The sequence below is a fragment of the Lactuca virosa genome, chromosome 8 (genome assembly GCF_052849685.1).
Source record: "Lactuca virosa cultivar CGN04683 chromosome 8, Lactuca_virosa_CGN04683_v6, whole genome shotgun sequence".
Classification (NCBI taxonomy): Eukaryota; Viridiplantae; Streptophyta; class Magnoliopsida; order Asterales; family Asteraceae; genus Lactuca; species Lactuca virosa.
In genome coordinates, this window is record NC_136433.1 from 279,593,849 (window position 1) to 279,617,028 (window position 23,180).

Sequence of the window (23,180 nt, forward strand, 5' to 3'; positions counted from 1 at the left end):
GTGTTTACGGTTTTGGGAGACGTTCCCAAACCGTAAACTCATGTTTACGCTCATTTGGACATGTTTTTGGGTTCTAAGATCGTTCAAGCAAGTTTCAAGGCCATTAGACAAGCATCGGAAGGGTTAAGGAGCATCAAAACCCCATGAAAGGGTGTTTACGGTTCTTGAATATTCAAGGACCGTAAACTCATGTTCATGGCCAAAAATTCGTGATCTTGTGGTTCTAACTCCATGCATGTAAGGATCTAAGCATTAGAAGATGTTTGGAAGGGTTTTTGGGGCTTCAAAAACCCCCCATTGAAGGAGTTTACGGTTTTTGGGAGGCTCCCCAAACCGTAAACACGAGTTTGTGATGAAATTGAGAGTTTAAGACATGGATTTGCATGCATGTTAGGATAGACAACTAGTTAGGAAGGATCACTTACCAAATTGGAGCTTGAATGTGGAGATTTTCTTGAGAGAGTTCGATTTCTAGAGAGAGAGTAGAGAGAGAAAGTTCAAGTGTGGGAAAAGCTCAAATGGTGGTCACTCCACCCTTTTATGTATGACTAGAGTTAGTGACCCGGTGGGAATACACCCAATACGGACATTAAACGGAGCTTAATATTTTACCCGGGTAAATGACCATTACCCGTATTAGTCGTAGTCTAGAAATTCCCAAAAGATTATTTAGAGTGTTTTCACCCAAATAAATATTTCGTTGCGACACATAGGAAATTATAATAATAATTCTAAATGAATTATTAAATTTGAAAGTTAACGGAAAAACCCAAAATAAAATAAATTTTATTAACGGAAATGGGTCACGTTAACGGAATATCTTTCGGGTTGTCACAGATTGGTTGAGTCTCCATCGTGCCGACATCATGTGTTACGAAAAAGTTGTCCGCCTTAATCTTTCATCTGGCGAAACCCTAGTAGTATATGGCGACAAACCCGACACAAACCTTCGTATTATCTCGAGCATTCAAGCTCAGAAATTCTTGCGAAAGGAATGTCGCGCATTCCTTGCTCATGTGGTCGATGTGAACCAAGAAACGAAACCTATTCAAAACATTCCAGTAGTACGCGACTTTCCCGACATCTTTCCAGAAGAGTTACCAGGATTACCTCCGCAACGACAAGTTGAGTTCAGAATCGACTTAGTTCCAGGGGCTACTCCCGTAGCCAAATCGCCTTATCGTCTAGCACCTGCAGAGATGCAAGAACTATCCTGTCAACTTAACGAGCTGCTCAGCAAAGGCTTTATAAGACCGAACTTCTCACCCTGGGGAGCTCCAGTCTTGTTCGTCAAGAAGAAAGACGGATCATTTCGTATGTGCATCGACTACAGGGAGCTCAACAAAATGACAGTCAAAAATCGTTATCCTTTGCCTCGGATCGACGATTTATTCAATCAACTTCAAGGGGCGAATTTCTTTTCCAAAATCGACTTAAGATCCGGATATCACCAACTACGAGTGCTAGAGGAGGATGTTCCGAAGACGGCCTTCCGAACTCGTTATGGGCACTACGAATTCGTAGTGATGTCATTCGGATTAACAAACGCACCAGCAATATTCATGGATTTAATGAATAGGGTGTGTCGTCCTTACTTGGATCAGTTCGTCATCGTCTTCATCGATGACATACTTATCTACTCTCGAAGTAAGGAGGAGCATAGCCAACATCTGCGATTAGTCTTAGAAACCCTGCGCGCGGAGAAGCTTTATGCGAAGTTCTCGAAATGCGAATATTTGATCCGACGAGTCGAATTCTTAGGGCACGTGGTTAGCGAAGAGGGAATCCACGTGACCCATCCAAAATCAAAGCCATTGAGAGCTGGACAGCATCGAAGACGCCTACAGAAATTCGACAATTTCTAGGCCTCGCTGGCTACTATCGCAGGTTCATTCAGAACTGCTCCCGCATTGCAAAGCCTCTTACCACGCTTACCCAAAAGGGCGTACCCTTTGACTGGGAAGAAAAGCAGGAGAGAGCGTTCCAAACGCTCAAACGAGCCTTGTGCACCGCACCAATACTATCCCTCCCCGAAGGGATAGAAGACTTCGTTGTCTATTGCGATGCATCGAACCAAGGTCTCGGATGTGTTCTGATGCAGCGAGGTAAGGTCATTGCCTATGTGTCGAGACAACTGAAGACACATGAGGTCAACTACACGACCCACGATCTTGAACTAGGAGCAGTTGTTTTTGCTTTGAAGATCTGGAGACACTACCTGTACGGTACGAAGAGCACAATCATTACAGACCACAAGAGCTTACAACATATATTCGACCAGAAGGAGCTCAACATGAGACAACGATGGTGGGTCGAGCTACTCAGTGACTACTAATGCGAAATTCGTTATCATCCCGGCAAGGCCAATGTAGTAGCTGACGCCCTAAGTCGGAAAGAATATTTTGGTCGTAGAGTCAAATCATTGACTATGACTATCCATTCACACTTATCCACACAAATACAGGCAGCTTAGCTCGACGCTTTGAAACCTGAAAATGTGAACAGTGAATCCCTTCGAGGGATGGATAAGAACTTGGAAGTCAAAGGTGGCGGATCCTATTATCTCATGGATCGGATCTGGACCCCGAAACTTGGTGGGTTCAGAGACTTGGTCATGAACGAGGCGCACAACACTCGTTATTCCGTCCACCCAGGTTCAGATAAGATGTATCTAGATCTTAAAAAGTTATACTGGTGGCCTAACATGAAAGCAGAGATTGCTACCTTCGTAAGTAAATACCTTACTTGCGCAAAGGTCAAGGTCGAGTACCAGAAACCCTCAGGTCATCTTCAACAGCCTGAGATCCCAGAATGGAAGTGGGAGCGGATCACTATGGATTTCATAACCAAGTTGCCCAAGACAACGGGTGGACTTGATACCATATGGGTCATCGTCGACAGATTGACCAAGTCCGCGCACTTCCTGCCTATCAAAGAGACAGACAAGATGGAGAAGCTTACAAGAACTTACATTAGAGAGATTGTACGACTGCACGGTGTTCCTATATCCATTATCTCGGACAGAGATAGTGAACGACTGAAAGCCTCCAGAGACCGACAGAAAAGCTACGCTGATAAACGCAGAAAACCGTTGGAGTTCAAGGTGGGCGACCATGTTCTATTAAAGCTCTCACCCTGGAAGGGCTTGATACGCTTCAGAAAGCGTGGAAAGCTAAATCCAAGGTACATTGGGCCTTTCGAGATTCTTGCCAGAATCGGCCCTGTAGCTTACAAACTTAACTTACCGAGTGAACTCAGTAACGTACATTCTACCATCCACGTCTCGAACTTGAAAAACTGTCTGTCCGACGAGACTCTTGTAATCCCACTCGACGAGATCGAGATCAACGAGAGCCTCAACTTCGTGGAAGAACCAGTAGAGATCATGGACCGGGAGGTCAAGCAAACGAAACAAAGCCGCATCCCGATAGTGAAGGTTCGCTGGAACGCCAAGCGAGGACCTGAATTCACTTGGGAGCGAGAGAATCAGATGAAACTGAAATATCCACGTCTTTTTACTTAGTTATCTGTAACTACTTATTTGCTTAAATTCTAATTTCGGGACGAAATTCCTTCTAAGGAGGGGATGATGTGACAACCCGAAATTTCTATTATGTACAACATGTCAAGTCAATAGAAGTCAAAACAGTTACTGTTAAATTTTCAGACTTTTTGGAATAAGTTTGAGTATTTTAGAATTTACACTTTAGGAGATATCAGGAGAGAGGAAGCCCTAGGGTTATAGTGCATCACTGTTATTCCTAAACTCCAAGAAATTGGAGTTTACTGCCTGAATAAAATATTTACATCCAAAAACCCTAAATTTGAGAGAATATATATGACACTTAGTCATTTTATATCATTTTTACAAATTCTCAAGAACAAATATCAAATCCTCTCAAGTATCATCCAAGTTTTATTCAAGATCTTCAATCTAGTAAGTGTTTCTAGCCCTTTTAAGTTAGTATATCACTTAATCTAGTGATTTAAAACACTTCTATCCGTTAGATCTTTCCAAAAGATCAAATCTTCAAGTTTCACCAAGAACACACACTAGTCTTCTTGGACTTTTGGCTCATTTCAAGCTTCTATATTGTAAGTACTTCTATCCTAGAGTATGTTTAAGCTTGCTACACTTCATTATAACAAGAAACCACCCAAGAAACACCAAGATCAAGGTGTTTACGGTCCAAGATGTTCTTGGACCGTAAACCCTAAAAAGGGTACCAATGTGTGCCCTAGCTTACCCTAAGCCTTGGTAACTAGCATAGATCCCTTCATTGATATGTTAAGGACTTGGAAACATCAAAATACCATCATCCATAAGGGTTTACGGCCGTAAACCCAAAGGGAAATGGTATTAGGGCCGTAAACTCCATATAGGAGTGAAATGGTGCCCTAACTTCTTCCTTAGGTTTATACTTCATGAGGAAACACTTCTAAGGACTTAGAAACCTTCAAAACAACAAATGGTCAAAGGGGTGTGAGTTTACGACCGTAAACTCATGGGTTTACGACCGTAAACTCATGTGGTTATGGTCAAGAAACCGTAAACTCATGAAAGGGGTTCCCTTGAACCCTAAACCCCATAGCTTGGTCCTACAACACTTAGATGCAATCCTTGGGACTTATAACACTTATATAAAGTGTTTAAATTGTCTTAGGATGTCTTAACTTTATAAATTAGTTGTTTAAAGACTAATTGAATACATATATGTGTATTTATATGTTAAATAGGATCATTGTGTGTGTACAAGTCTTCACTTGACACTTAGCAATCCTATCTCTTCAGTTCATCCAAACCACTCACTACAGGTGAGTTCATACCCCTTAATTAACCTTTTAAATGTTTTTAAATGCTTTTATGGGGGGGAATACAAGTTGAACAACTATAGTTATTATATCAATCACCTATGATTAATAACTACCAAACAAATGGTTTTCTTACTTTTCAAACTGTTTATCAAACTGTTTTACCTCAAACTACTTTACAAACTCTTTTACTTATCAAATACTTTTACTTAAACTCTTTTAAACTTATATTCTGTGTATCTATATAGATATAGTTATATAAGTAGGATTGAAAGGACTTAGGACTGCTAGCCTACATTATTTCCTGTTCCTTGTTTGGTTGTGGACTTAGAGTATCAAGGTTAGTTGTCTGAAGGTCGTTTGAATCCTAGTTATATATTATGTATATGTATATGGATATAAAAGGTTATTTCTTTCATTCAGTTACATGCCCTTGGGTAGCAAGGGTATACAAACATGTTCATACATTGCTAGTAAGCTACCATAGGGGTAGTTTAGGAAGATACTATTACTAGAACAATGAAACATACAATGATGTCAGTTCATACATGAGTCAATTCATACTATGATGAGAAACAAACATAAAACAGAGTGATGAGAAACAAACATAATACAGAGTGATGAGAAACAAACAATAGACACTATGACGAGAAACAAACATACAAGCTAGACAGAGAAAGAACACAATACAGCTAGCACACAAATCACATAACATTTACATTAATACATTTATGTGAGCCATTAAACAGGGCATGGCACTACCTGTCATGACTGTTTTTGTATCAGAATCTCCTTAATTTGGGAGCGTATGAGTTTGTGTATAGATCTATACTGGATTGACTATCCTACACCTTGCTGCTCGCTACAGTGGGACTTGCAAGTCTACGGGTGCCAAACGTCATTTTTACGGCATCTTACATTGTCGTTTTACTATTGAGTCGGTAGCAAGATACAGGTCGATCACATGTTACCTTAAAATTTTACATTTGGCTTAAGGTAGTTAGTACAGCAGTAGTTACTTAATACAGCACTACAGTACTATAACATTTTCCCTTGCACTTTATATTGTGTTATTCACACAATAAACAATGATGTAAAAACTATATTTTTGGTTAATGATAGTCGGATTTGGGAAAATACACACTTTTACAAGAGATACACACACAGACACTAGATGCCTTGGTAGAAGGCTACTTTTAGTAGGAAACATAGGGTTTTCTAGGAGAGTTCAAACAAATACAAACTTTTTACAAACATATACAGTACATGTTACAAAACATCTTACAAATGCTTTCATACAAACACAGACACTAATATACTTATGATCTCACTAGCTTTAAAGCTGATAAACTCTTTCAAAATAACTTGTATTCTCAGGTCACCAGTAGACAGGTACCGGAGCCAGGTTTTGAGAAGATGGAGTTCGTTCAAGACTCATCTTATATTTTGATGTATATTGTTTTTGTGTCTTTAAAACTTGACAGAACACACTTGTATGAAATTATATTATTAATGCAATGGATGATGTTGTTGCTTGTTTACTACTTGCATTGTTGTGATACTGTACATGACGTCCTCCACCCCAGAACGTTTCCGCCGTTCATAGGTTTTGGGGGTGTGACATATATATATATATATATATATATATATATATATATATATATATATATATATATATATATATATATATATATATATATACTAGTAGCGTACCCGCGCGATGCGGCGGCCGCGATTCGTTTCACTCCGGCGATTAGTTTCTGAACGTTAGTGTCATTTCGATGATCGTCAAACTGTTTCCTTTTGATTAGTTTCATTCTGACGATTTGTTCCTTTCAGGGATTAACTGTATTCGTAGTAACAATGAACTTGTAACTATATAACCCATAATAACAAAATATACTTGGATTTTGTTACCAATAAAGACAACATATTTATTTGCTTAATATTGTTTTTATCCATAAAATATAGAAATTTGATGGTATTATAGCTAAGGAATTATACATCCATTATTATTACTTATAGTTAAATGTCAATACATTGTTTTTCACCATAAACAAATGAAACGATTATATAAAATTTTGGTTAATCACATGTAATTTTTAAATTTTGAAAAGGTTTTGACATTTATAACAAAAATTTATTATTGTTATGTGTATTTTATGATGGCGAAAAACTCATTTATTACATAATCACTTATATGAAACTATAGTTGTTATAATTAAACGTAAGTATCATGTATTCTTATATCTCCTTTTAGTTTATTTGTAATCCACGTTTATATTTCTTTTTGTTCTGTGGATTTTAAGCAACAACTTGTAATAAAAATCAATTACTTAACTATGTTTAGCTTTGTCAGCTTTTTCTGTATATGGACAACCATGAATTACCATATGCCTTTTCTTTTGGTTAGAAGTACAGCTCATGATTTTTTATATAAAAAAATTAAATCATGTATTTCACCCACCAAACCCATTATTTTTTTACTTGTTAGCTTCACAAGGTGGATACAAGTTCTAGATATATATGATAAAAATAGAAACAAATCAACCCCAAAATTATAAGTAAACTCGAGACAAAGATCAACAGAGAAGAAGGCACTAAAACAATTTCTCTCATTGTATACCCACCTAGAGATGCAATCTTCCAAATATTATTTAACCAAATATTTTATAATCATAAAAATATGACTTTCCTCTATAATTGGATACATTAGATCACTAACCAAAGATAAGATCAAAGGCTCACATCACGATTAATTTTGTCAACTCAAAAAAAGACAGTTTTCTAGTATAATTAAAGGTACATGCACCCAAATGCAACAAAGGCTACTCTGGATATGAACCTGAGAAAAAAAAGCAACAATCTTGAGGTGTTCAACATCATTGTTACATAAAAAATAAAAAGAAGGAAACAAAGTATACAAAAAATAGAAGTTACACCAATGGAAGGTCAGAGGTTTGTTACTCGGATAATCTTGAGGTTCGATCGGTCCAATGCACAATCATGCATAAGCACACAGTTACACACAGTCAAAACACACATAAGAACAATTTAAATCTGAGAAAAAAAAATTTCATATTTCTAGATTCATATATTTTCATTTGAATAACGTATCAGTTCCCCACAAACAATCACATACATACATAGTCACACAAAATCTTAGAGTCTAATTTAAGAAGTTACACTTTCAACAAAATGAAACCATTACAAAATCAATCTATAAAACATAATTTCATATTTCTTTCAAATTTTCCCAAATGAAACGATTACAAAATCAATCTATAAAACATAACAATCTTTCTTTTATCGCCATTTTTGCTTCTAATAAACCATTCTTCTTGAAAAGAAAATTAAATTCAACAAAAAGTTGTAAAGATGATGAAACATGGGTCCAAGATCTAGAGTCCCAAAGTTGCCTAAAAGGATTCGCAGTTTGCAACAGAGGGTAAGAATATGGTCAAACAATCCAGAAATTTTTTATATGAGCAAAATGAAAACATATCACTGAAAGATTGAGACACGTTAAGATCAAAAATCAACATATGAAGATGCACCAGTTGTCTCAGACGATCACCAACACCAAACTACCAAAATTAAATCACCTAATTTGACAAAATAAATTAGGGCTTCAGCAAAACATAACATTTTTAACCAAAAAACCTTCATATAATCAAACAATGGTATAGTTCCTTTTGATCATTAAAACCAAAGTAAACATGAAATCAGTACATTTAGCAAAACATGAACATTTTTTGAACCTGAATCACAAAATAGAGGAACAAACCCATTTCCTTTCAAGCCTTCCCCCTTTTTCCTTCAATCCTTCCTGATTGATACAGATTGTGTTGACCTTAAGTTGACGACACAAAACCTTTTCACAAAAACGAAAATTAACAATCAAAAAGGAAAAAAAAGTAAAACCAGAAGTTTGAGGTTTACCTCATCCAGATTTAGCTTAAAATTCAAATAAGTGGCTGAGAGAGGGGGGTATAGGGATGTGGCTGTAAACAATGGTGATGGAGTTGTGTACTTCCCCTGTTCTTGTTTGTCACCATTTGCAACCAAGGGACAAATGATTACCGTATGGGTTTACACACATAGAGTAAAAGAGAGGATACAGAGAAATATGCCTTCATCGTACCTTTTCCTTTTGAATCAAATCATAATTTACTCCATTTCATACATGATTAGTATAACCAAACATTAAAACAGTTATTAGTAGTTAATGAAAGTAAGATCAAAGAAAATGTGTGTGTGTGTTGTGTGTGTTTGGATCTTGATGCTCTTCCCAAAAACCCACACAAACTTCATTAAAGAAACTACAAAACCACAAAAAAAATTGTTCACACACATAAATTACTTTTGGAGTACCTGATGGCGGGATTCTAGCATCGAGAGCGTGTGGGGGTGGCTGTAAACGACGGTTACAGAGGTGTGTATGTGTGTGGTCTGGAGAAGAAAACACATCCATAAAAACGCATACATGAAACATCATCATCATGTTGAATCTTACTGTATATCATTCTATTTGAGGTTGTACATTGTTTCTTTGTTTAAATCCAAAAACTCCAAAATCGTTGACGATGTTGACGATGATAAATGATGGTGACTAAGGGCATGGAAAACCCTATCAAACCGTGTCTAGGTCAAAAATATTACCTGGAGTAGTAGAGCAATAAAAACACTTTGCTGATATATCTGCAACAACGAAAATCCGAGCATTCTTATGTTACAAAATAAACAAAAAAATCAGAAACAAAATTGAGCATATTTTAAAAAACGGGAGAGATAAACAAAATCTTGAAGCTCTAACATTTGATGTGTCGCATCTAACAACTCCAGATCTGGGCGTTTAGATTTTCAATTCCAACTGAGGATGCAAACAAATAAGAAGTAAGAATAAGGAGTCGATTGATGCAGTGGTGTGTAACCGTTGTTGGGGTGCAAGATATCTCTAAATCCACCATAACCGTTGCATAGGTGGGGTGGATTTTAGATGATAACCTGAACGATTCGAGATAATCAGTGTTTTTAGAGAGAGAGAGAGAGAGAGAGAGAGAGAGAGAGAGATAGAGAGAGAGAGACGCGTAGAGGAAATCAATAAGAGGATTCTTACCTGAATCGAACCCTCCAAGAACTATACATGACCAATGAACAAAGGATCTGATGGTGGTCCAACAGAGGATGTAGTGAAGGGGAGATGATAGCGGGTAGGGTTTTTTCCAGGAAAAATGGCTTGACCTGATGTTGAATGGAGCAAGCGAGAAAGTGAAAGAAATGCCTTTTTGGTTCCTGAAAATACGATTTCAAAAAGATTTAAATTGCCCGCCATGGAGATGTGAAGAAGGTGGGGTAGGATGAGTTGTTTGTATCTTCCGTGTCATCTTTTAAGATGAATACAATTTACTTCATTTCTATTGGTTAAAACCATTTCATCAGGATTAGGATTAGAAGAATCATCACCATCCATTTGAGATCCAATGGTCCATAATTGTTCTCCTTGTATTTTAAGATAGATGTCTTAAAATTGGTGGGATCTACACTTATAAACTCTTTATAAGATGGTATATATATATATATATATATATATATATATATATATATATATATATATATAGTAATATTAAACTTTTAATGTTACATATAATATAAGAGTGTATTTTATACTTTTATAATACTAGGGTTTTTTTAATTTTATTAAAATTTTCAAAAATTAAAACCATTTAATTTAAAATTTAAAATTTTAAAAAACCTTTGATTTAATAATTATCTAAAAATTAAACAATTAATTAAATTATTAAATCAAATAAGGATTACCAATTTAAATTAAACAGATTAACTTAATTTAATTATTTATCCATGGATTTCGAAAGTTAGGGTAGGAATATCTTTAATTATCCAATTAAACAATTAACAAGATAATTACCAAAAATAACAACCTACTAACTTATTCCTTGGAGTAGAAGGAAAGACTTTCAACCTTGCCTAGAAAATAAAAATCCTAGGGTTAGGAAACCCTAGATTTAGACTCCTAGGTGGCCAAAGGAAAGAGTTTAAAAACACTTAGGGATTTTCGAAAAACAAGGTTCTTAAACCGTAATTTGCGAAAATTTAAAGGCCTTAGGGTTTAATAGCCATAAACCCCAATTTTGTCTAGTTCAATAAATTGTACCAAATCTAATTGAAAAAAAAAAACATACGCTCTGATACCATTGATGGGTTTTATAGATAGCAAACAATCCTATGTGTGCATGCAACCCTAGATTTTAGGATCTATGTTTTCACTATTAGACATACAAGCATTGAACACAAGAACTAGAAACCCTAGGAGGAGCATGTAATTTTCGAAATTAACATATAATTAGGGTTAGGGTACATACCTTGATTGTTATATTGTAATAACAATCAAATCCTTGAAGATCTTGAACTTTGGTAGCAAGCGCCACAAGTGTTGTGCCTCTAATGGCTCACAAAAAAACCTAGCAACCAAGGAATACTTTAGAGAGAGAGAGAGAGAGAAGTAGAATAGAATTTCGGCCCTTAGGTTCTTTTTGGAGTGCATAGGCCAAAGTTTAACCCTCAGAGGGTTTATATATGTGCTAGGAAGGTATTGGATTAGGCAGGTGTATCCAAGATAACCCTAATCCCTTAACTTCCTCCCTAATGCATCCAAGGCACCCTTAGAGCCCAAGGAAACCCTAGGAACACCCTAGAATTCGTTCCCCTCCATTAGGGAGGTTCTAGAATGCTCAATGCTCAATTATTTAACATTGTCACCTTTAGTCCCTGCAGTTTCAATTAATTCCTTTAATCCCAAAATTAATTCCAAATTAATTTCTGATTAAATATTAATTAAACAGTATGATTTCTAATTAATATATTATATCGATTATACATTAATAAATCATTCTTCTCTCTCTAACAATTATCCTATTCAATTATTCACTTGTCAGGTTTGAAGGTAACCTAAAAAGACATTGCTACTATCAACTCAAGTACATACCATATATAGTAATGAGGTTAGACACTTAATCCAATAAAAGGAAGAGGCGGTTGATATTGATGGGTTTTGAGCATTCTAACACTCCTATGGTGTACATGCAACCCTATAAACCTTGGATCTATGTTTTCTCTATTATACATGCAAATATTCAATATTCCAAGGTTTCATCCTAACTAGCATAATGTGAAGCAACTATACTACAAAAGCCTAGTTAGATAACATACCTTTTGATGGAGCTTGAAGTCTTGATCATTAAGAGCTTAGCCCCAATAGTGTGGAATCCTCAAGTGGAATCACAAATCACCAAAACCACCGTGGAAAACTTGAGAGAATAGAATGCACACTAGAAATCGGCCCACTCTTGTATCCACACACACTAGTTCCATTTCATGTGCCAAAGACCTCCTTATATAGTATGGAGGATTAGGGTTACATTCATGTAAACCCTAATACCCATGACCTTTCATTTCCATAGGATCCATGGGTTAAACACTCCATGGACTATCCATGAAAGCTTAGCCCAACCTAACTGAACTTGGCCCATTCCACACACACACACACACACACACACACACACACACATATATATATATATATATATATATATATATATATATATATATAAAAGAGTCCATATTTAATTAGTTCCTTTTTTATCACTAAATTAATTCTTGATCAATAATAATTAAATAATATGATTCCATATTAATATATTAGAACTTATAATATATTAATATAAATGATAAACATACTATTCTTAAAAGACTATCCATATCAATTATTCCGGTGAAGTGCAACCTAAATGGACCATGCCAAGTCGGGTCAAGTACATACCAATTATAGTTATGGGTTTAGACACTAATCCAACAGTCTCCCACTTGGATAAGTCTAAAACTATTATTGCATATGACCCCAAAACCTGACTAGCAATCGTGGCTCTTAAAGCCGCTGTCGAACTCTGAACAAATAAATGACGCGTCCATTAGATAGGGGATCATATATTCCTCCACTCTAGATATCATATGGACTGAGACATGGATTATAATCATTCTTTCTGTCCATTTTTTGTTTCCCGATTTTCGATTTATGACAACCGACTAATTGAGTCCAGGCTTGGCCAAGCACTTAAGGGTGTCATCACTAAATCATCGAGGGGCCCACATACATCGCTTTTATCCCATCAAGGGTAAAAGGAATGGATAAACTTCGACTCATATGCTTGTCCTACTACTTTTTGAATCATACACAAAGGCATGTTTTATAACATTGAGTTACCAATTTGTTTTCGTACAATCAATGTATAACCAACTCATTGGCAACAAATCATATCTATAGGTTTGAAGAATATAAGATATTATCGTCTCATGATCACTCGTGATAAAATCCATGAAGTGAGTCAAATGAGCGTGGGTTTAATCCAATACTCAAAACTTATGAGCACTCATGAATGTTGTAGCAACTCTTGCTATGTCCAATACCTTGGACATCTACAAACCAGCTTCATGGCAGTCTTGTCTTAATACCTACTTCCAACGTATTATCGACTGTGGATGGTTTGAACAACTTAGTCATTCAGGAAGAATGACCTAGTTATTCTGGAATTCAAAACATGCAAAGTGAAACACAAGAATAATCGAATCCAATATGGTCTCAGAACTTATGAATATAAATAGAACACCTTTTATTTATCACCATATTTATTACACATCATTCATTGTATACTGTTTCAAATTATCAACTTTATACTTGAATTAAAACAATAGTTGTCCCATGTTCCAAGCATGTACACTATGTTTTCTAAACAATAGTCATGCCATACACCAAGTATGCATACTATGTTTGTCTATGATCTTTACTTTGTGGAATAGATCGATTGAACATAATTCCAATGATTCTCATTTCACAATCCCAAATCCTTACCGCAAATGCAAGAATTCCAAATTCCTGCCATTTACCGAAATCTGTTAGATTTTAAACTTATATGCACTGATGCTCTGTAATTATTATGCACAAAGTCAAAAAGACTTGTCAACAGACATTACAGAGTATTCCAATGGAGATCAACTCCATGAAAATGAAGTCTCATATTCAAAGTACATTGCTTTGAACATCCTTCTCGCATTAAGTTTTCTAATCTTACACGTATTTAATAGTTTCCAACCCATGGAGACATTTCCATATTCCCATTTTGATTATCACTTCTGAACAAGAGTTGCCTCTTTTTCAGAATATGTCAATATGGTCGTTCTAAAATTAACATTATACTTCCAACTGTCCATGGGCAACCAATCTTTGGTAAACCTTAGATTGTCCTCGACAATTGCTTAATCATTTTAGTCATATCCAATTCTAGACCTTTTCCCCTCTTAATGCCCCAGGCACTTTGGAAAAATTAGAAAGGATAAATATTATAGCACATGCAATCGATCCTATACCCAAAGCATATCAGACCCGATTCATGATGTCTCACATAAAGACATGATTCTAGACCAGTCTTTTGCTACAATATTTTTTTTATTTGCCATGTTTTCATAATTCAACTATGAAGAGGTATGCCGTAATCATAATTGAATTTTTAGAACGCACTATATATAGAATTTCCTCAAGTTAAGCCATTCCAACATAAAATTCATATATATATATATATATATATATATATATATATCATTGACTAAAGATGATTAAAATCTCACGATCTAAGCTTTTAGATTTGAATTGAAATGAAGTATAATTTTCTCTCCCTTAAGTATAGCAAAACAACTTTTCCCAATTGAAACTTTTGTTTTCTATTATTAACATTGCTAACTTGCAACACTTATCATAATTATCATGCTCCTACTAATATGATGATTATTGGTATAACACTTATGCTCCCACTAGCTTTGACATGTACTCAGAAATCAGCTGGACTTCTAGAAATCAATACTTTATTGACTTTATTACCAAAGTTCATATTTCTCATACTAGATGCTTTGATAAAACTTTATCAAAATCATACACCTTTCCTTAGATAGCACACATGTGTGTCTAAACAATTTCAGAACTATGAAAAGGGATGCCGTAATCATAGTCTCAATTGTTTAGACCTTTGCCATTTCTCACAAGTCCATGTTAGTGTGCCGGTTAACCACACACGCTCCACTAACGACTTTGAGAATGGAAATATCACAATTGCTATCTACTTAAAACCTCTTAGTGAAAGCGTTTCCTCACCATCATTTTCATGAATCGGAGAGAAACCTTATGACACTTAGATTTGATGGTGTATGTGTTCCTTTCCATGTGAATTTGTCAAAACCATAATCACAAGACACGGTTAGTGACAAATTCATATGGACTGAACTTGTGCAGTCTTAACTTCTTGCCACCTGGCAGCATAAGTGCTTGCCATTGCTTCCAAGTTGTGATGAAATCAATTGATAACTATCAGAACTCATATGCAAATCCAACTTTAACTAGAATGGGCACAGAAATAGGAATACGTCAACACGAAAGGTTATAAACCTCCAGTCGTGTGCTAGTGAAAAACTACAGGTTTTATTCTTGATTAGATTCTTTCAAGATCTTTTAGACTCCCACTGTCCTCTTGACCCATTGCTTGACAAACAAATATTCAAAAGATAGTGCAGATTCTTATCAAGACAACCACTTCACACAATTGGCCTAAGTTGGCCTCTGTTTTATCCAAAACATCACAACTTACCAATTTCAAAGGTACAAGAGTAGGACACATTTTACTCTTACATTTGATAAGTGTTAATAAACCTTCTTGAAGATGTGTCACTCAAATTACAATATTGGAGTATGACTCTAATACTTGTTTTGGAACTATGTATGATTCATCTTTTGATTTAACCAATTCAACAATTCACGATTCCTCTTCTCAGTCAAAAAATGCACTAAGATGTCATTAGATAACCAATTGTGATATGGTTTCATAATCATTAAGATGATCATAAAACATGATACTAAAGTACTCTCCCATCTTTTCAGATTTGAGAAACTTTTATCTTTCTGCCAAATTTGATTCTTCTCATTCGTTCTGCCATACACCGAAACTTTTCCAATGTTTCAAATTTATACTTAAACTTGTAAGTGTAACCATATTTACTGAACTTCAGTAAATCATGACGAATAATCTTATTGATCTTTGTGGTGGACTTGACCAGTGCACAAGAATGTGTAGTCGATCCCTTAGTCCTTCACTTGACTCACATATACATGTAAACAAGGAACTAGTCTTAATTTTCCAAAGATGAAAATTCTCATTCACCATACAATACAACTTGCATAATTCCAAGTTTCTATCCAACTGAAACTTGGTTGATGAGAATCTTTCCTTATTTGGTAAATTATGACATCACCACAAACTAAAGAATCAAATCCATTTTCCAATGTTGCTATCAATGGAATCATATAAACAACAATTTTTTCACAAATTCCACTATAAGGATATTTAAAATAAATAAAAACGAAACTTTTATCTTATTTAAAACTTGCGGAAAAACTTATGCTTACAATGCAAATGCATATGAAAACTATGTTGTTATCTATTCCTAAGCAATCTATCACATATCTTAAGCAGCAGCTCAAAAATTCTGATCACCGAACCATGCGATCGAAATCCATCTTCGCGATCAGAATCAGCTTACTCTTCTTTAAGCTTCCTCTCTTTTCTTTGATTCTTAAAACTTCAACATGTGACCCAGTCATATCATGTAATAAGAATCTCCAAATAGGAACTTAATAGAGTTAGACAGTGGACTTACCAAAAGTAGAATCAAACTTTTTGACTTGACCAACCTTATGATCTTTCAGGTAAACAGGGCAGCTTCGCAACCAATACCCCTTCCTTTAGCAATATAAGCATATCGACTCTTTGGGAATGGTACACGAGACTGTCTCAGACTTAACCTTTCTCTTTACCATTTGGTCAACCGAGTTGACTATGGTCGATCCCTTTCCATTGGGAAGAGAAAGCTTTTCTGGATTTCCAATGTTACCATTGTCAATGTCCATGGAAGTTTGGGAAGTCAATCTTCCAATCAAATTTGCTTTACTCGTGCTCCAAATCATTGCTAATTTAGTAGCATCCAGGAAATAAGTGAGATCATTAAGGGTCATGTCATGGTCTGTCCTGTAGTAGTCCTAAAGAACTCACTATGTGACTTAGAAAGTGATTGAAGAACCTAGTCAACAACCAACTTCCTCAAGACATTGACACCCAACTCTCCCGGCTTGTCAATATGTGACTTTATCTCCAAGATGTGAGCACACATAGACTTTTCTTGCCAATAGGGCTTGAGTGACCTTGAACTTTTCAAAAAAAAAAACTTGTGGGTTAGGGACAATAGTTGGAGGAGGTGAAGTATGATTTCCATGAACCAACCATGGGACATCATCTTCGTTAGGAAAGCTTGTTCCTAGGGATTTGGGAAGATCATAGTTGTCTGAACCAGACATCTACAATGCGCGATATTCAAGTTAGTTGATTTAAGTCCTTAATATAACACCCAATATGAAATATTAAGGCTAGGACCCAACACAATACTTTTATAACTTGGAAGAGGGATGCCGTAATCCAAGCTACAAAATATTTGAAGGTAGGTGAATGACGATTCACCAATTTCCACCATGAAAAACGAAATAAATTATTAGGTTTTTAATTGGCTTTGAAACTCCTAGATCTTTTGAGATTCATTGAACTTTTCAACGGCATGTTTAAATCTCGATTGTGCCCTCTCAAGTTTTGTGACTGGGATGTCGAGGATCACAAAACAAGGTGTGAATAACCATGCAAATATACTTGGTACCCTTAATATTTATCATTTAATCGATGTGCCAGTTAACCACACGCGCTCCACTAATCCTATGATAAACATTAAGTTACCCTTTGCCTACCTTGTTAAATCCAGGTTAGTGTGCCGGTTAACCATACACGCTCGACTAACGACTTAAGCAAAGTGCAAAGTGTAATTTCATGGGTTAGCACCAAATTCACATTTTCCTAAAGTAACTAAGATTAGGAATTTATAAAAGGTTTAGTTACTTTATATTTATCATTATACTTATAATGAAAATTATAGTCCTTGTCCTACCCGTTTGGCTAACGACCCTTCACCAGTCAAGGAAGCGGTGGGTGAGAGTGGACACCCACTACTGAAATAGTCTTTCCCCGACAACGACGCCAAAAACTTTAATGTGCCCTTTATATACCTATCTAGCTTTAAATTTATAAACCTAACTACTTAGCTAAATTATGCACTTATAGGGAGTGTACCTATTAAGGTTATAGAATATCTTGGGTAAGTCGGGTGTCAATCACAGGGAACGAATTTAGCTAATAAAATAATTACTAAAAATTAATCTAAAAACCATAATTAAAGAGGGAGTTTTATCTAATTTTTCAAGTTCAGATTAACTTTAAACTAAACATTAAACTAAAACGGTTGTAAACAAGATTAAGAAGACACTTCCGTTTAGTTTCGAATCCCCCCTTTCCTATGTGTACATTCTAAGTATGGATTTATTCAGTTGGCTAACGAATTAAATGTAATTAGCATTGTTTTTATGATCTCCTAATATTTTCACCAATTTATGGACTACTATGTATTTATGATATACAAGCAAACACAAAATTAATTATTAATGATAATTGGGATATGTACATAATTATCTATGATCAAGACAAATTAATTTAACACAATTTTGATCAAATTATGTTCTCCAACCCAATTAAAGTTGTTACCAATATTTGTTAATCTAAGATGTGATTAACCCTAGCTCTAGCAATTTAATGATCAAAAACTACTAGATAAACAAGTTCATGCAATTCAAATGGTCATTAACTACACTTAACTTGGCTTGTTTATCAATAATAAGCTTGCATTTTTCTTTTGGAACACTCCTAGAACTGAACATCCTTTTTGAAACTTGTGGAATCTTTGCAACAAAATAAGAGGCGGATTGCTAAACTTCCTAGTTTGAAAATCTTTTTGGGGCGTTGCCACTTGTTAGAAAGTTGTTAGCCACGATGTGGTCCCTATAAAATATGGAACTCACAGGAAGATTATTGTTACTAACTGCAGAAAGAATTGGTGTGTCGCGGTCTTGAAATGTCAAGAAAGTAGTTACAATGTAATAGTAAATCGCATCTCGAGGTAGCTAGGGTCACGTCACGTCCTCGTGAAAAATTTAAATTCTTCATTTGCTAAATAAATTGACCAATATATAAGTAGCTAATTTCTTGACTGGTCTCTCATATCAGTTTCCTCCCATATGTAGCATTGGTAGCTCAGTAGAATCCTCGTTTTTTGAACTATGTCGGTTGTATACCCCACACTTATTTGTGTCTTAAAACCCAAAGACCGAAATGTACAAGTATTTTCCATACTTATAATAGTATATGCGGTTTTAAATTATATAAAATCGTTGGAGTGAATGTATCCCGTAAACTATATGTATCGTTGTATCCACATGTGAGTTATTATAACCGTGCTAATGACATAGATGACCTGTTACGACGTTCTTCAGGCGTCAGAATGTTATGACATTTGTCGCCCAGACCTGCCGGTGTAGCTGTTGCAAGCAGCTTAGGTGCGGGATTGTCAGTCCCAATATAGATCTATACACAACTATCACACTCTCTTACTGGAGACTCCGGTTATAATACATGATTTTTGTAGGTACACTGATTTGTACGGTGAAGACATTGTCTCACAAATATTTGATTCAACGAGTTTACGTATAGTGTAATGAAAACGCTATTGTAAGTAGAAATAATAACTTTTCATAGTAATTTCGTAGTGTATAATAATTATTCCTTTAAACAATTATTTGTTTGCCCCAAAATGGTAAAATAATATAAATGACCCATAAACTATACCGATTATAGTTTATCATGAACGTTTTGTAGAAATGAAAAACCTTTATATGAATGATTATCACTTTTCCATGATAATAAAATAGCATGAAATAACCATATAAAAGTTAGTATATAATCATAGACTTTCCTCAACATATTACAAAAGTGTTGAAGATTCACAATAATAATTATTTGATGCCAAGCACAACTTACTTGAGTATTTAGTATAAAAATGTCCATTTTCATTTTCTAGTTTTTGATTCTTTTCTGTCCATGTTCTTATAAAAATTATAGAAAAATCATCTTAAGTCGAAATCTGTATCCGTAAACCTTTATATAAATCTACTTTGTCCATAATTTTAATCCTGACCTTAAGTGGTTCCTAACCAGTGTAAAAATGTTTATTTTCACAGACTGGTCCACAACTGTTTTTGAAATGATCGACAGTTTTGTAAAAATCACCATAAATCGTAGAAAAATCATATGAATGCGTGCGAGTAGTAATTAAAAAGGTATAGACCTGAGCTATTTGCATATTGTACATTTTTGAAAAATATTAAGTTTAAGATGGGTAAAACAGTCCGTAAACAGATTACAACTTTTCTGTAAAAAGGTGATCTTTAGGTTTAGACTATGTTTTAGTGACATAACTTGTATCCCCCCCACTAAAACTTGGAAAAACTCGAATATATAGGGGGTATGAACTCACCTTATGTGTTTTCTTGATGAGTGGAAGGTTGAGGATGAATAGTTTCAAGTCAAGATCACTTGAAAAATGCTTGGAGATTTTGATGATCCTATGGACGTTAATATGTGAATATGTGTGTAAATGATTTAAGATTATTATGGAAATATGTAGAAATCTTAGAAGTTGGTGGAAATACTTACCAATAAGGAGGAAGGACCCAAGAACACTTCTTGGAAAAACGTGGCTAAAGGGAGAGGGGAAGAGTTCCTTTTTCAGAGAAAGTGGAATTTTGGAAGAAGTAGTGAAATGATGAAAGAAAACCTCTTGGACATGTGTTTATATGGAAGACATTAAAGCAAGTGGATGGGTTTGGGTGGATGTGAAATGGATAATGATTTAACCAATGGAGACTAGAGAATTGACATAAAGGTGACAGTGGGTTTGATGGGGGATCCACTTGATCCACTTGACATAAAGGTGCAAAGAGATATTTGGGAGGGTTCGTAGTGATTCTTGTTACAAAGAGATATTTGGGAGAGAGAGAGAGAGAGAGAGAGAGATTGAGAGAGATTTTGTTTCTAGTCTTTGTTACGGTTTTGCCACGTAGTGTTAGGATTATGAACTTCACTATGCCGTGGTATGAGTGTTATTTATCCCCGAAGGATTTATAGTTGAATTTTATCGAGTTGTTACGTTACCCACCCTACTTAGGGTTTATACTGGCAATTGGTAAATTCCGACTGATACTTCGTATTAAAATAGTAAGCTGTACATTAGGAAGCATAGTGCAAACCCTAACGTACTAGTACTGATCGAGTTGACCGGGTTGACTTGTTGACTTTGTTTGATCCAAAGTTGACGGTTGTCACATCATCCCCCCGTTAGAAGGAATTTCGTCCCGAAATTAGCATTTTGAGTGGGACTTGAAGGGTTGGGGAAAAGATGTGGTTATTTTTGTTTCATCTGGTCCTCGCGTCCCCAAGTGAATTTAGGTCCTCGCTTGGCGTTACACCGGACCTTCACTATGGGTGTGCGACTTTGCTTTGTTCTCTTGATTTCCCTGTCCATGATTTGCACCGGTTCTTCGATGAAGTGGAGACTCTCGTTGATTTCAATTTCGTTAAGTGGAATGACGAGAGACTCATCAGACAAGCACTTCTTTAAGTTGGACACATGAAAGGTGGGATGTACGTTACTGAGTTCCTGAGGTAGTTGAAGTTTGTAAGCTACTGGGCCGATTCTAGCAAGGATCTCAAATGGCCCGATGTACCTTGGATTCAGCTGCCCACGTTCGCCAAAACGTATCATTCACTTCCAGGGTGAGATCTTCAACTGTATGGGGTCACCAACCTGGAACTCCAAGGGTTTTCGTCGTTTATCCGCATAGCTCTTTTGCCGATCACGGGATACCTTTAATCGTTCATGGATCTGAACGATCTTTTCCGTAGTGTCTCGTATGATATCCGGGCCGGTGAGTGTGCTATTGGGCACTCTTCCTTTTTGCAAGCTGCGTGTCACCCACCTCGGGCCAGGACAAAGGTGATCTGCACTTGCGTCCGTAGAGGGCTTCGAATGGTGCGACTTTGATGCTAGTGTGATAGCTGTTATTGTAGGAGAATTCGACGAGTGATAAGTGGGTATCCTAGGCTTTACTAAAGTCTATCACATATGCTTTCAACATGTCTTCTAGCGTCTGAATGGTTCTCTCGCTTTGCCCGTCTGTTTGAGGGTGATAGGCTGTACTCATGTCGAGTTTGGTCCCCACATACTTCTATAGTGACTGCTAGAGCCGTGAGGTGAATCTACTATCCCAGTCGGAGATGATGGATTTTGGCACACCATGTAATCGTACGATCTCTTTGATGTAGGTTCTGGTTAGCTTCTCCATCTTGTCGGTCTTTTTTATTGGCAGGAAGTGCACGGATTTGGTCAACCTGTCAACGATCACCCAGATGGTGTCAAGTCCACCCATCGTCTTGGGCAACTTGGTTATGAAGTCCATGGTTATCCGCTCCCATTTCCACTCGGGTATGTCCGGTTGCTGAAGCAAACCCGAGGGCTTTTGATATTCTACCTTGACCTTGGCACCAGTTAGGCACTTGCCCACATAGGTAGCGATCTCTACCATCATGTTTGGCCACCAATAAAGTTTCTTGAGGTCCCAATACATCTTGTCTGAACCAGGATGAACGGAGTATTTGGTCTTGTGAGCCCCGTTCATGACAACTTCTCTGTACCCTCCAAATTTCGGTGTCCAGATTCGGTTCATGAGGTAATAAGCTCCGTCGTCCTTGACTGTAAGGTTCTTATCCATTCATCGCAAGGCTTCACTTACGACATTCTTAGGCTTCAAGGCTTCCAGTTGAGCCTCTTTGATCTGCGTGGGCAGGTGTGAATGGATGGTTATGGTTAATGATTTTACTCGGCGGCACGAATATTCCTTTCGACTTAAAGCGTCTGCTACTACGTTGGCCTTGCCTGGATGATAACGAATCTCGCGTATGTAGTCGTTCAGTAGCTCTACCCATCGTTGCTGCCTCATGTTGAGTTCCTTTTGGTTGAGAATGTGCTGGAGACTCTTATGGTCTGTGAAGATTGTGCACTTCGTACCGTAAAGGTAGTGCCTCTAGACCGTCAGGGAAAAAACTACTGCTCCCAGTTCGAGGTCATGTGTGGTGTAGTTGACCTCGTGAGTCTTAAGCTGTCTCGAGGCGTAGGAAATGACCTTTCCTTGTTGCATGAGTACACAACCTAGCCCTTTCCTGGACGCATCGCAGTAGACCAAAAAATCTACCATCCCTTCTGGAAGC

The 23,180-nt window shown here is 36.4% G+C and overlaps 1 long non-coding RNA gene across 6 annotated transcripts; it reads right to left on the minus strand.

Moving 5' to 3' along the window:
* Window positions 1-7,441: 7,441 nt before the first annotated feature.
* LOC145128394 (uncharacterized) lies at window positions 7,442-10,161 on the minus strand. 6 transcript variants are annotated; one of them, XR_013716857.1, is made up of 4 exons: window positions 9,932-10,158; window positions 9,629-9,819; window positions 7,753-9,513; window positions 7,442-7,657 (listed from the first exon to the last, which is right to left on the minus strand). It is a non-coding gene; the product is annotated as an uncharacterized LOC145128394 (long non-coding RNA). The 6 variants fall into 6 exon arrangements; XR_013716855.1 differs by having other exon boundaries at window positions 7,737-9,513; XR_013716859.1 differs by having other exon boundaries at window positions 7,653-8,417; window positions 8,574-9,513; window positions 9,932-10,150.
* Window positions 10,162-23,180: the final 13,019 nt, after the last annotated feature.